Source organism: Anopheles stephensi, chromosome X (assembly GCF_013141755.1).
Source record: "Anopheles stephensi strain Indian chromosome X, UCI_ANSTEP_V1.0, whole genome shotgun sequence".
NCBI lineage: Eukaryota > Metazoa > Arthropoda > Insecta > Diptera > Culicidae > Anopheles > Anopheles stephensi.
This window is the reverse complement of record NC_050201.1, coordinates 6,053,249-6,065,439: the sequence shown is the minus strand read 5'-3', so window position 1 is coordinate 6,065,439 and position 12,191 is coordinate 6,053,249. Positions and strand designations below refer to the sequence as shown.

Genomic DNA, 12,191 nt, shown 5'->3' with positions numbered 1-12,191 from the left:
ATATTGATGATTGCAGAGAGATAATATGACGTCATTTGGTGTGAACCTAGAACCATATGTGTGAGTGTGTGCGTTGTTCAAATAAAAAAGCGAGACTAGGATATCCCTTTGCGTCAATCCCCTGCAGGCGGCCATGTTCGGACGCTGGGGGACACACTGAATATTAGATTTTTGCGCTGTAATATTGATCGAGATAGTGTACAGAGAATATCTTAAGACGTTGAACACTGGGTCAAATTTTATATATTTTCCCTCCCCATCGCAAAATGCTTGTCTCGTTTGCGCAGTACAAGTTATGACTCAATGTAACACTTCATATGCTTTATTTATCCACCATTTTCGCAGGTGTAATGACTCAGTTTCCGGACAGTTAGGCAGCGAGCGTGGGCACAAACTCCCTCCCCCGTTTGCTGTGTGCACAATAATTAGCATAATTCTATTTCAGTCAGATTGGGCAGACAGTTGGGCGCGTCTAAAACTGCTCACAGAAGCGTCGGAAATACGTTTACAGCACTAATGGGTGTCTGCTTTCCGTTTTCCATTGCTGATGTACTTTGGACGACATCGTACGGTGAGCGAGTTCCTTATGCATCCTTATTCTGTTGAAATTTGCTGACTCACGCGGTGAAAAATCCATCAAAAAGCTTTTTTTCCCTGTTACAGAACGGTAAAATGACACGTACATCGCTGCCCGTCATTTTTTTCTGACTTTTGAAGTTAGAGGCTACCCCCTACTAGAGACCAATTTTCGACAACTTTTACGATTGAATTTTTTTTTCGATGAGATTTCAGGCGGAGGTCTGGTGGCACTGTCCTTCACACGACAGGACCGGGGTTCAAATCCGATCAGAGACCGCCTCCCTGTACGCAGAGCTGACTACGAGTAAAATCAAGTCACAGAAATCCAGAAATGGCAGGTCGAGGAAGAAGAAGAAGATGTCAGACAATGTCTGAGGAAGATACCAATAGGATCCATCAAAATCTCAACTTGGTAGATGATCCTTAAAACCTTTAAGGGAGAGAGAGCTAAAGGTTGTCTGGAGCGTTTCAAGAAACTTCGAAGAAGCGACTGTCACAGGACAGCGGACAAGCAATACCAAACTAATAAGATATGTCATGGGGTCATTCAACTTAACCCTGCCCCGTTCTGGTCTCTGGACGGTGGAAGCACATCGTTGGACATAACAGGATTTAATAAAGAGAGGTCTGGTGCAAAGCAGCATACTGCAGGGGCTTCACAACCAACGCCTCTTCGCGGCTCAAGAAAGTCCGGAAGTAATTAAATCTAGAGCCGGGGAAAAGTGACGTCGGGAGCGCGTCCGGATGTCGGAGGAGGAGTGCTATCATCAGGACCGGAGCGCAATAAGAAAACAAATGAAAGTCATTAGGGGAACACACACCCGCTGTGTCTAGACGGGATTTATGCGAAATATTACTTCACTATCGGCGGAGTCTTGCACAGTACGAGACACGGCGAGGTGACGGAAAGTGACTCCACACGGTCCAATTTTAATTAGGATTCCTTTTTGTTTTTGGAAATTCCACAAATATCTCAACCGAGGTAATAATCTGCTCGACAATGTTGCTGTCTATCGACACCTCATTAGTCAGTCAGTGTTGGGCCATTTCCACTCATTAGCCGACTGTCCGAAAAACGCAACCGTACATATGAGAGGCTTCTCTCTCTCTCATTTGTCTTGGCCCGCAGCAGATGTCTGCTTTCGTTGTTCGGACAACAACACAGGCACACACACACACGCAAGCACGCCATATATCGTGTTTTGGTTCCAAACGGACATTCCAAGGTTTTTCGCAACCAGGCAGTGTGTGAGGAGTGCATGGCCGAGGTTCGTCATCGCCGAGATTATCTCGCTTGACACCAAGGGGGGAGGTAGAGAGAGAGAGAGAGAGCAGTAGCAGAGGTCAGTTAGCTGATTCGGGACACCAACCAACATCGAACAAGAAATTGTCTACTACGTTGGATGGATGGATGATATCACCACCTTCCCTTCGATGGCAGGCTAAAAAAGAAGATGGACACATCCGAGGCAAGAAAAACAGACCAACAGAGGGACGCCTCTTTTTCTGTTCGATCTCTGGCTACAAATAGACGCCCGGCGTTGTGATTTGTTTGAGTGTGTGTGTGTGCTGTGGTATCAACACGCTTACGCCCACATCACCACTACTAGCTATTGGGGACACAGAAAACGTTTGGAAAACCCTTTCCTTTGGATGTCCTCGAGATGGAGCGATGTCGTCATCTCTTTGGGGAGGAAAAATTGATGTATCTGACACAGAGGCTAGTGTTGGTTATCATTTCTGAAGTTGAAGAACCTGGGTTCAATCAGAGTTTCCGATCTCCAGAGTTCCAGAATTATTCTTCACGAATCCGGCAAATCTTGATTATTTCTGGACTCAGATGTAATAACTCTGATGGTCGTGCCCATTCTTCTACCACATGCCTGAGTGCAATAGCGAGAAGAAAAGAAGCGAAAGCGATGAATAATCGAAGTTTTCAATGTGAGTACATGCGGAGGACTCCTATTAATAGAACCCTGTGGCCCGATGGCGTTTCAATGATCAAGAGAGCATCTCTCCGTAAGTATACACCCTCGCGCGGTGTCATCACACTTCCCATATGCAGATCTTCCTTCTCCGCTTCTGGCGGTGTACACGCACATATGGGGTTGTCGATTCGCATCTGCCGACAAACCCTGTCGCAACATAGGACGCGCTCGATCTCACAAACGAAAACAAACACTCGTGGGGGGACAGGGGCGGCGGTGGCACAGGGAAAGAAGGGGGGGGGGGGAGGGAGGAGGAGAATTTATTTTCATCGACCCCACACACATCCACAGCGAAAAGCAAGGCCAATTCGGTTAGACATTTTTGCGTAATGTAAGGGGAAATAAAATTGGAACCGATCGGCGGCGGCCGTTCCTCAGCTTGACCTCATTTTCTTCTCCACGTGGGGGGCAAAATGATGTCATGCACCATCCGCTTTCGTTTTTCAATTCTTGCGGGAGAATCCTTTCCTCTGGAGGAGAGAATTCTATCATCCCTACAAGCGACTGCACTGGAAGAAGAATTGATTTGCTGGAGGGTGAGAGCATTATTTAAATTACCAACTTTAAAAATAGTGCATTTGTTCTTCGCTTGCAACTTGGTCCCAGGGTGATGATGACACAATAAACTCTATTTGGCTGTTTTCCTTGGCAAGTTATCCAACTCAAGCAGGGACACAAAGCGAAAACCCCCCCAAGCACGAACTTGAACCTCAAAAAACGAGATCCGTTTTACTTTTCACCCTGCTGTCGGGGCACACGGGTGCGAACAAAACAAGACATCCCATTGACGCTTTCTATTTATGTCAAACCGTGTGCATCGCGAAAATAACCGCATCCCATCCAATCTCCCCCGAGAAGGATATAAAAAAAGAATGAATCTTCACTTCATTCATTGCAGCATCTTTACTGATCTCATCCGGGAACAAGAGACCAATTCTGGTGCCATTTGCAGTAGCGCTACACTTTCTCTATCAAGTTTTGTGTTTTTGTTCTGGGATAATGATTTCCTCAAGATTTTGTGACAGAAAAGTGATAGGATACAGATTTTTAAACTAAACACACCATTCTACGCTCTGCTAACGCCTGGTAGTATGCAATCACGCGATTTTTTATAGTTTATGTAGGTGTTTATATACGAGAGATACGAGTCAAGTCAGTAGAATATGGTCAACTTTCCAACTTAAATTTCTTCAAGATGATGCAGGTTTAATAGTGGGTTATTTGATAACCTCTTCTTTCTTCTTTGGCTCTACAACCTCAAGAGGCCATGGTCGGCCATCACTGGCTTTTTTAACTTAGCTTCATAGGCGGACTTAGATTCGGAAGCAAACTGAGGCATATCTTCCTATAAGTAGCCGGAGCGATCCTCGGAGCCTCGATCCTTCAGAGAGCCCCGAACTACACAACGGGATTAGCATAACATCTCCATTTGGTCAAGTCAGCTGATTCGATGTGTTGGAGACCTCCAACCTCTGCTTAGGTAATCCAAGGGTCTTGGATCCACCAGTGTTTTGATTAGCCGTAACTGGATAGTTAGTTCTGCTTACCGGAAGACGCTCTGGATGGGATTTGATATCCGATCTTGCCGACGTCGCAACCGCCTTGACTATCGGACCACCTTAGAACACCTTATTCTTGCAATTATATTGCGGTGACGTAATTGAGGGCCGGCATACCTTCAAGAGTGCATAAGCACGGATTAAACCCTAATGGTTGCATTCATACAATTAAAACCATTCTCATTTAGCAATAAAAGTAATCCACAGTAAGCAAGAGCGAGAGAGAGAGAGGGAGGCACGGATTGCAGCCAATTAAAATGCAAAACGATCTCGTTCCCATCATCTTGAGCAACATCATTCACCGTTCTCTACACGATTGCCATTCAACATGGTCTGACCTATATACAGCTCTCTCCCTCTCTTCCTGTCCCCATCATCATCTCGTTATACACCGGTCCAGTAATCTCGCTGCTTGCTTTGGGAATGCAATTTTACAACCCCCGATAATGCTTATCATGACTTCCGGATGAGTTGGCGGAGATTCGCGGGAGCTCAGGGGGTTTAAGATTGTATGTGGCGAAGAAATGCGATGATGGTTCAAGGTACAGTGACCTTTACCAGGCTTGCTGCTGCTGTCCATCAGCAGGAACCAGAAATTGCATCTTTCATTTTGTTTTTTCCTGGACCGCGTGTTCTTCTGTATGCCCACTGTCCGGAATATTTCCAATGGAGTCTTCAGTTTTTGTTTCTTTGTTACTGCCAAGTATAGCTTAATCTCAATAACAGGATGTAACCTATCAGCTTCACGATCTGAAGTACAAAAAACCGCCATCAATTTTTAAAACGCTTGACTTCAAGTACAATTTCAACTCTCTTTCGAGACTTATACGAGTTGGCAGTGTAGAAGAGAACCGAATTGGGAGTTAAAGATTAACCGATGAAACAGAATGATGGGGACACGTAATACTAAGGTCCCGCCGTACAACAATGCACAAACAGACCTATGACTTCATCATGATCCTCGCTCACGCTGTCCAACAGCTCCGCGATGACGCGATGAACGTGACGCAATGCTTTGCGCGAGGCCTCACTAACTAGCACAGAGGCTAAGACGACCGACTGGTTCTCCTACTCCTTCCTTTTCCTGCTCTAAAATCCACCAATCTCGATGACTAATTGCATTGTGCATTCTCGGTCCCCCTCTCTCTTCCGCTCTCTCCCCATACACCGCTTCACCTTCACGGTGCAGCAACGGCTTAGTTAAAAGGTTGTGTGGCTGATGCCACACACCCCTTACGAGCTGGAAAACAGCACAGGGTTTGTGCCCTGTTTCGTCTTCCGCAAACATGCGGCACACACAGAAGCCCCACATACATTTATGGCGATGGTTTATGGTGCACTGCTCCACACACTTGAGAGTTTTATGGTTGGGCATCATTACGGTATCATAAATGGGTCCTTCACTGTGGCTGTGGCTCTCGTCATTCTCGGAGTGGCTTTAAAATGACAACTTTCTTGCACTGTTTCCCGCTGTCTAACACACACATACACACACACACACACACACACGGAGGGGTGAAAACTGCATGCGGGAATGTGTATGGTTGTGTGCGTTCTTTTTTGTTTTGTTTCTTCCAACCTTCATTTTCACATCGCTTGCCGCCGGAAGCAGGTGCAGCAGAGTTAGGGAAACCATTCTCTCTTTCCAATTGTTGGACAAACTCAGCATAGGAGTTGTTAAAGGGCTCGGATGTGATCTACAACCTCACGAGGTCCTCCATTTGGCCTGACGTTACTGGATAGTGGATATACCGGTGGTCGAAGATGAGTCTGTACTGAACATGTGCAGTCCTATAATTCAAATACGACCCTGTTCGAAGCTCACAATATCCTCTTAATGCCGTTTCATGGGAAGTATCTGCTCAGGACGATTTTCAGGCCCAGTATGTGAGGTGGAAGGACAGCAGATGCACACCAACAAGTACGACGTCTACGAGCTGATACGATGATCTCAGTCCTGGTACTCTCATACGATTCTGAGACATGGGTTATGGTACAAAACTGACGGATAGACTATAGCGAAGTTGCGCTACGATTGCGACTATGAAGGCGTCTCCCGCTAGAATTACGGGCCAACCTGCTTGAGTCTCAGAGTGTCAGAGTTCACATGGACACAACTGAGATGAAGTGACGGCGTTGATGCGTTCTCCCGGAAGTCCCCTAGAGTGATGGGGACATCGAGGACTTCTACAGCCTTCCAAGTCAGTCCTGTGAAAGTGGTAGTGACACATTCCTCGGGACGGAATCAAACATCCGGCGGTGTTTGAGCGATCCCTCAAAAACAATCCATTGTCGAGAACCCAACAGTAAGTTTTGGCAGCTGTCATTTAGTGGGGTGGTGGTGTTTGGTACAAAAATGTCTAACCGTAAACCGGTTTTTCTAAGGGGTGGTGGTTGTTTGGTGCTGATGACGGTATGGCGGTTGTGTTGGTGCGCTCGAGTGCGTGCATCCGAGATCAAGAAATGCGTGCAGTTTGAACACGCACACACACACATGCGGAGGCACAAAAACAGTAGCTGCAGCTACCGGGGGCTAATGTGTGAAGGAACGACGCGTTTTGTGTGTGTGTTGGTAAGACACAATGAATTACACATTGCGCAACAAAACCTCAATTTTAACCGACAACAACGCGGCACACCCTTACCGAGCGAGGGGTTATTCTAAGCACAGCAGGACTTGCTGCTTTCTTCTTGCCGCCTATTTTTACGTTGTTTATGTTAAGAGGTTTTGTTTATGTTGGTTTACAAGATCGTCATCATGTAAAATATGTTTTACTTTTAAAAGGTAGAAAGGTTGTTTTGAGACACACTGTACTTACCAGCATTAGACGCAGAAATGGAATCCGGTATTCGTTTCCTATCCTTCGGGAACGCTTCTCGTTTGATTGGTGTATGTGACACGGTTTAACCCCGCTTTTCTTCTGTTCCGGCAGCACGGTGGTGCCACGCTTAAAGGTTGATTGCTGCTGGGTTTGATGATGGAGTTTTCGAACACACAAACAGTGACGCAAGCACAAAAACACACCAGCAGCACTGAACCTTTGCTCGTAATCGACGTACAGTGTTTTTCTTCTCCTTTGTACAGCTACACCACACGAAAGATAGCAAAAACAATAAAGAATATATATATCACAATGCACACGCACACGTACACGGCTGGTTGATTTGTTCTGATGCGCGCCACACCACACCGTCTCCACGAGTTTCCACCGCCAAAGCGCACGATTGGTCACACAATTTCGTACGAATAAAAGAAAAACAACCTTACACTGGACGCCCAGCAACAAGATCGCTTATCTAACACGAATATTATTTCTTTACTACGGTTCAGTTTATGTTGCGACAGCTTTGTTTTTCTTTCCAATTTAAGTGGAAAAAGGGGGCCAGATAAATCATGGTGGTAAGGTGTTTTTCCGGCTAGTAGAAATGACGTCAACAACAGGGGCTCACACGATGCACACGATTCAACCGGTCAACGCCACACACACACACATGGGTGCGGTTGGACAGGTGAGATGAAGGTGTACGGGACCGGACAAAAGCTCACACACCTGAAAGCACACGCACACACGCATCAACCTCGATCGACGACGCCTAAAAATTGACATCTGCTGTCACTGTCTCGCTCTCGCCGACACACGACGGCCGAGCAGTAGAAGCCTTCTTCAAGTCTCTTGCTCTCTCTTTCTCTCTCTCGCTCTCTATTTCTCGATCTCGATCTACGCCCCTTATTGCAACGGTTCTTTTCAAACACCTTAATGCTTCCATGTATGTGTGTGTGTGTGCTGACTAAAGCCAGATTTACGTTGCTGTTTGCTCATCACGCAGCAATGAAAATAGAACCGAATGTTATAATATATTGCGTGCATAAACACGATCAATTTTCCTTGCGTTTTTCACACACACACACCTACACGCGATCGTAGATGGGGTGAATGACGATGATGATGGAATTATTGTTAAGGGTGCGGCGCGCCCAAACATGCACGCATCTCGCGCCACTAACACCAAGAAAGTGTTTGTATAGCAAAAAAAATTAAAACGGATAGGCCCGGCATGCACACACACACACAGAGAGAGGTATGCGCAACGCAATGGAAGATGGAGCCTACTGCAAAACTCCCCCCCACGCCAAACTCGCCACACGCAACGTGTAAAAGCTTTGTGCGTTCCTGGGGGTTGTGCCTGACTCGGGGAGAAAAACCTTCTCCACACACACACTTTCCTCCAACCAACCTCCCTCCTCACATACATAAAGCACCGTCTCCCCCGGTGGTGAGCAAAAAGGAAAGCGCGTTTCACGCAGGTGAGTGTTGAGTGAGAAACGTCAAGACGCCTTCATCTATATATCCAGTAGTAGTATCCGCTTGTATTTACTTCTCAATTGTTTTGGGAAATGCAGGAAAATTTACTTCCGTTTGAAGCTTGAAAACGTCCGGAAAATCATTTTCTAACTCTGCTACGTCATATTGGGTCTCTCGCCGTGAGTGAGGACGGTGGCGTCTCGGGAAGTGTTGTTGCCAGTGAGAAGAACCCCCCGTGAGAACACCTTCGCTATGGGCGTCTGTGAGTATGAGTAAGCCACAAACAACAAATAAGCTCTTCTTAAGGCGATAATAGAAAAACTAATCAATTATTCTTCATTTCGTGGGAAAATATCGGAAGAAACAAATTTTGGTCACAACAAATCGGCAACACGGCCAAACGAAACAAAAGCTTCTACACCACTCGCACACACACACATACTACGGCACACAAAGGTACACGCGCGCGCACATACTTCGGCAGGCAAGTGTATAGAATTGGGTCGGTTTTTCCCGAGTTCTTCCAACGCTTACCCACCGCGTGTGGCGTATCACTACCCCCTCCTGGAAAACCCCTTCCCTCACACGAAAGGGGACGAAAGAAGCGGGCAAAAAACCACAGACGACGCCGGTATTTTATTGCAATAGGAAAGAGCCCTAAAGAGCCGCCGAAGTAGTCCGAGCGGGGGCGGCGTTTACAATGTAGAGTTGAGTTTGGCTTTACAGCTAGCTTTGTTGAGTTTTGTGAGAAGTTAAAAAAAATGTTTTACCTTCCGAAAGTTCCATCAGATATATCTTCCGGCTCCCCTACTTCTTCCCTACCTACAATCGTTTTCTTTGGCACGAAGCAAAAACTGCAACGAGAAGCCCAAGGTACTCATCATACCAAGAGCGAGCTCAGTAAGAAGTACCGTTAATTTTTGGTTGGAAGCCCCCCCCCCCCACCGCCCTATATCGTGTGGAACCCCCCTTTCTTTGGTGCTTACTTTTTTACCCAGCCACACACACACACACATACGTACACCCATAAGGTCCGGAAGACACAACTAAACCGGGGAGAACATCATCATCAAGAAGAATCAAAATTCTTGGTCAATATTCCGGGTAAGCGAATCTCCATTGTATCCCAGCACCTGTCCCTGTCCTGGGTCATGTAGATTTGCTCGCCTTTATCTCGAAGTATTTGCTCAGATCGCTTTTTCAAAGTTCCAGATTAAACCAAAAAAAAAATGTTCAGAAACTCGACACAAACAATTACAACTTCGATAGCCCGGACCCCTGAACAATAATCACAGTTTGCAGACTTCGTTGGAAAAATGCGAGACCTCGTGTATAGTGGTGACACACACAGTCCACCAAACAATTGGGTGGAGATGATTTGTTCATCTCCAAAAAAATCTTCGACCTCGTCAGGACTCCGACTCAAATAATATTCATCTGAATCTAATTCGCTCTTGAAAGGCTTTAGAATCGTTTTTAGGCAGATTGTGGTTCACAATAGTTCGTCGGGATTAAACATGCAACTGCCGAACCGTTTTTCCCCAAAACTTTCTTACGCTGGAGGGCCGGCCAACCGCCCACCGGGTGTCGTCAGTTCTCTTCTGCCCCGGAAAAACTCGGACCGTAGAAGGAAAAATCGTCAGGACAATTTACATCTCCTCGCGCGCTACTTCAGAATGTCTGCGCACCGGGTGGTTGCTTGATGATTGGCCGTTCGTTCGTGTTTGAAGGAATATTCGGCTGGCGCTATCCACACACGCGTTGCACACTTACGCTACACAAATACACAAACGCACAACGATCACACACACACGCACGCAGACAACGAAACTCTTCGTACACGCCGGGGATAAAAAAAATCTTCCCTCTTCCAACCGGTAGCGTCCAAAGGGACACAACAGATGGGCTGGTTGCGGCAGAATAACAACGGAATATAGGCTAGAAAAACGTGGTGATCAAAAGGGTGTCCTCGGATGCACCACACCACGCGCTGTGTGTTGCCACACTCTATCTAACCTGCAACTGTGTTTCACTGCTCACTGGCCGCGACGGCACGGACAAACATCCGTACGCTTCGAGACGTTCAAGACAAATGAACTGCGCTGGGACAGCAGATGAACGCATCGACGCTTGCGAAGCGGCGGCGCGCGTATACCCGTGCACAGCTTTAATGAATGAACCAATACACACGAAGCAGAATTGGGTAGTGATGGGTAAGGGAGCAAACGAAAAAAAAAACATCGAATTTACAATCGCTTGTTTTTTGTACGTAATGCAGGATTTTGGCAGGTTTACGTTAATAACAGCAGTATGAAGTTTGTTTTACATAAATTTCTACTGACCTCAAATTTATCTCTCTAGTGAGCGGAGTCAGAATAAGTCGTGAGCTATCTGGAGTTATGTGAGCAGCTCCGTCGTGTCCTTTTGTTACGCACGGATATGACAAATTTTGTATGGGATTTGACAGACGACCAAAACTTAAGTTTATTATCGTAAGAAAGGTCATCTGTCAAATCTCATATAAAAAATCATACGTAAAAAAGTATACGATGGAGCTGTGACTCCCGTCTAAGAGAGAAGAATTAAGTTGAACCATGTTAGTGAAAGGATGGATTCAATTCAGCTCGAAGAGTGAGAGGTGACTTTGCTCACTATTCACTCTTTATTTTCTTATGACTCACTCTTTACGAGTACTACTCAGGCTTAAGCTTATCGCTCAGGTTAAGGCTATCGCGGAAACTCCCAAAAGAATTAAGCCATTGAGGTCGACACAGAGATTGAGGGAGTGTAGTGCATTCTTTTTTCAGATTTTTTTCAAACAGTGAGTTTAAGATTCGATTCTTTCGAGCTAATCTTCGAGTCCGAGTTAAGTCATTAAAAATATTCTCATGTTCCGAAAAACTCCATAAGCCAATGTATACCCGTAGTTTTGGGTTTAGCCCGTGAATGCAGCCAACCATATTCAAAGAGTTCTGAGTCTATTTCGTATATGCTCTGTGTGCGGGATAATCAGAACTTGATGTACACACGAATCGAATTCAACTCCCACTGGGGACTCACTCGACTCTGAGTCGATCGGCGAAACAAATCGTATGACCCACCCCTAACATATACAGGCTCGAGCTAACGAGAGCGCTCAATGCATACCTGTCAGTTTGTTTATCATGTAATTTCTCGCATGGTGAAGAGAAGGCTTCAGTGAGATCAAGACCTTTAGACTCTAGACCTTCAAGCATTTCCCCGAATTCAGATGATGTTGAATATGGAATATCCATGCGTTGAATAAAGTTTTGTCACTTTCGCACATAATACGAACCTCAGTTAGGTGAGTTCGATGCAATAGAGCTTTTGCGTTTGGAAAATAATTAAAAACGATAACATTCTCGATGGTGGAAAATGGTTCCATCATCTTTTTTTTAAATTTAATGAAACAGATCAATGCCGATTTGAGGAAATAAAATTGCGAAATTACACGAGCAGGAAGCATTTTTTGATAAAAGACTCGAGAAGGCTCCCCCTAGAATCTTTTGTGTGCAGCACTGTGGTCTGTCATTTTTATTGCACAGTGGGATTTTTGTATGGTCATAGCTCGTTTGATATAAACATTGTGCATTGTTCCTTAATACTGTGACTGGACAGCGAGTAGAGCATGATAATATACATTGTAAGAAGTGATTTGGGTAAAAGACTCGAGAAGGCCCCCCCCTGACAAAATTTGTTAGGCGCTGTAGGATTTACGCCTAAAGGTATGCAATCCGCAG

General features: G+C 45.7%; 1 protein-coding gene across 6 annotated transcripts in view; it reads right to left on the bottom strand.

The window, feature by feature from the left end:
- The window catches only part of LOC118507656 (neuroglian), a 42,972-nt gene extending 32,403 nt beyond the window's left edge, over positions 1 to 10,569 (bottom strand). For 5 of the 6 annotated variants that reach the window (XR_004905707.1, XR_004905708.1, XR_004905712.1 and 2 more), the window contains exons 1-2: positions 10,447 to 10,569; positions 6,946 to 7,211 (exon numbers count right to left, since the gene is read on the bottom strand). The gene's annotated coding sequence lies outside the window, so the exon portion shown is untranslated. Of the gene's footprint in view, positions 1 to 6,945; positions 7,212 to 10,203; positions 10,349 to 10,446 lie in introns of those variants that run through there. The other variant, XM_036046571.1, reaches the window with a different exon arrangement.
- Between the last annotated feature and the right edge of the window lie 1,622 nt (positions 10,570 to 12,191).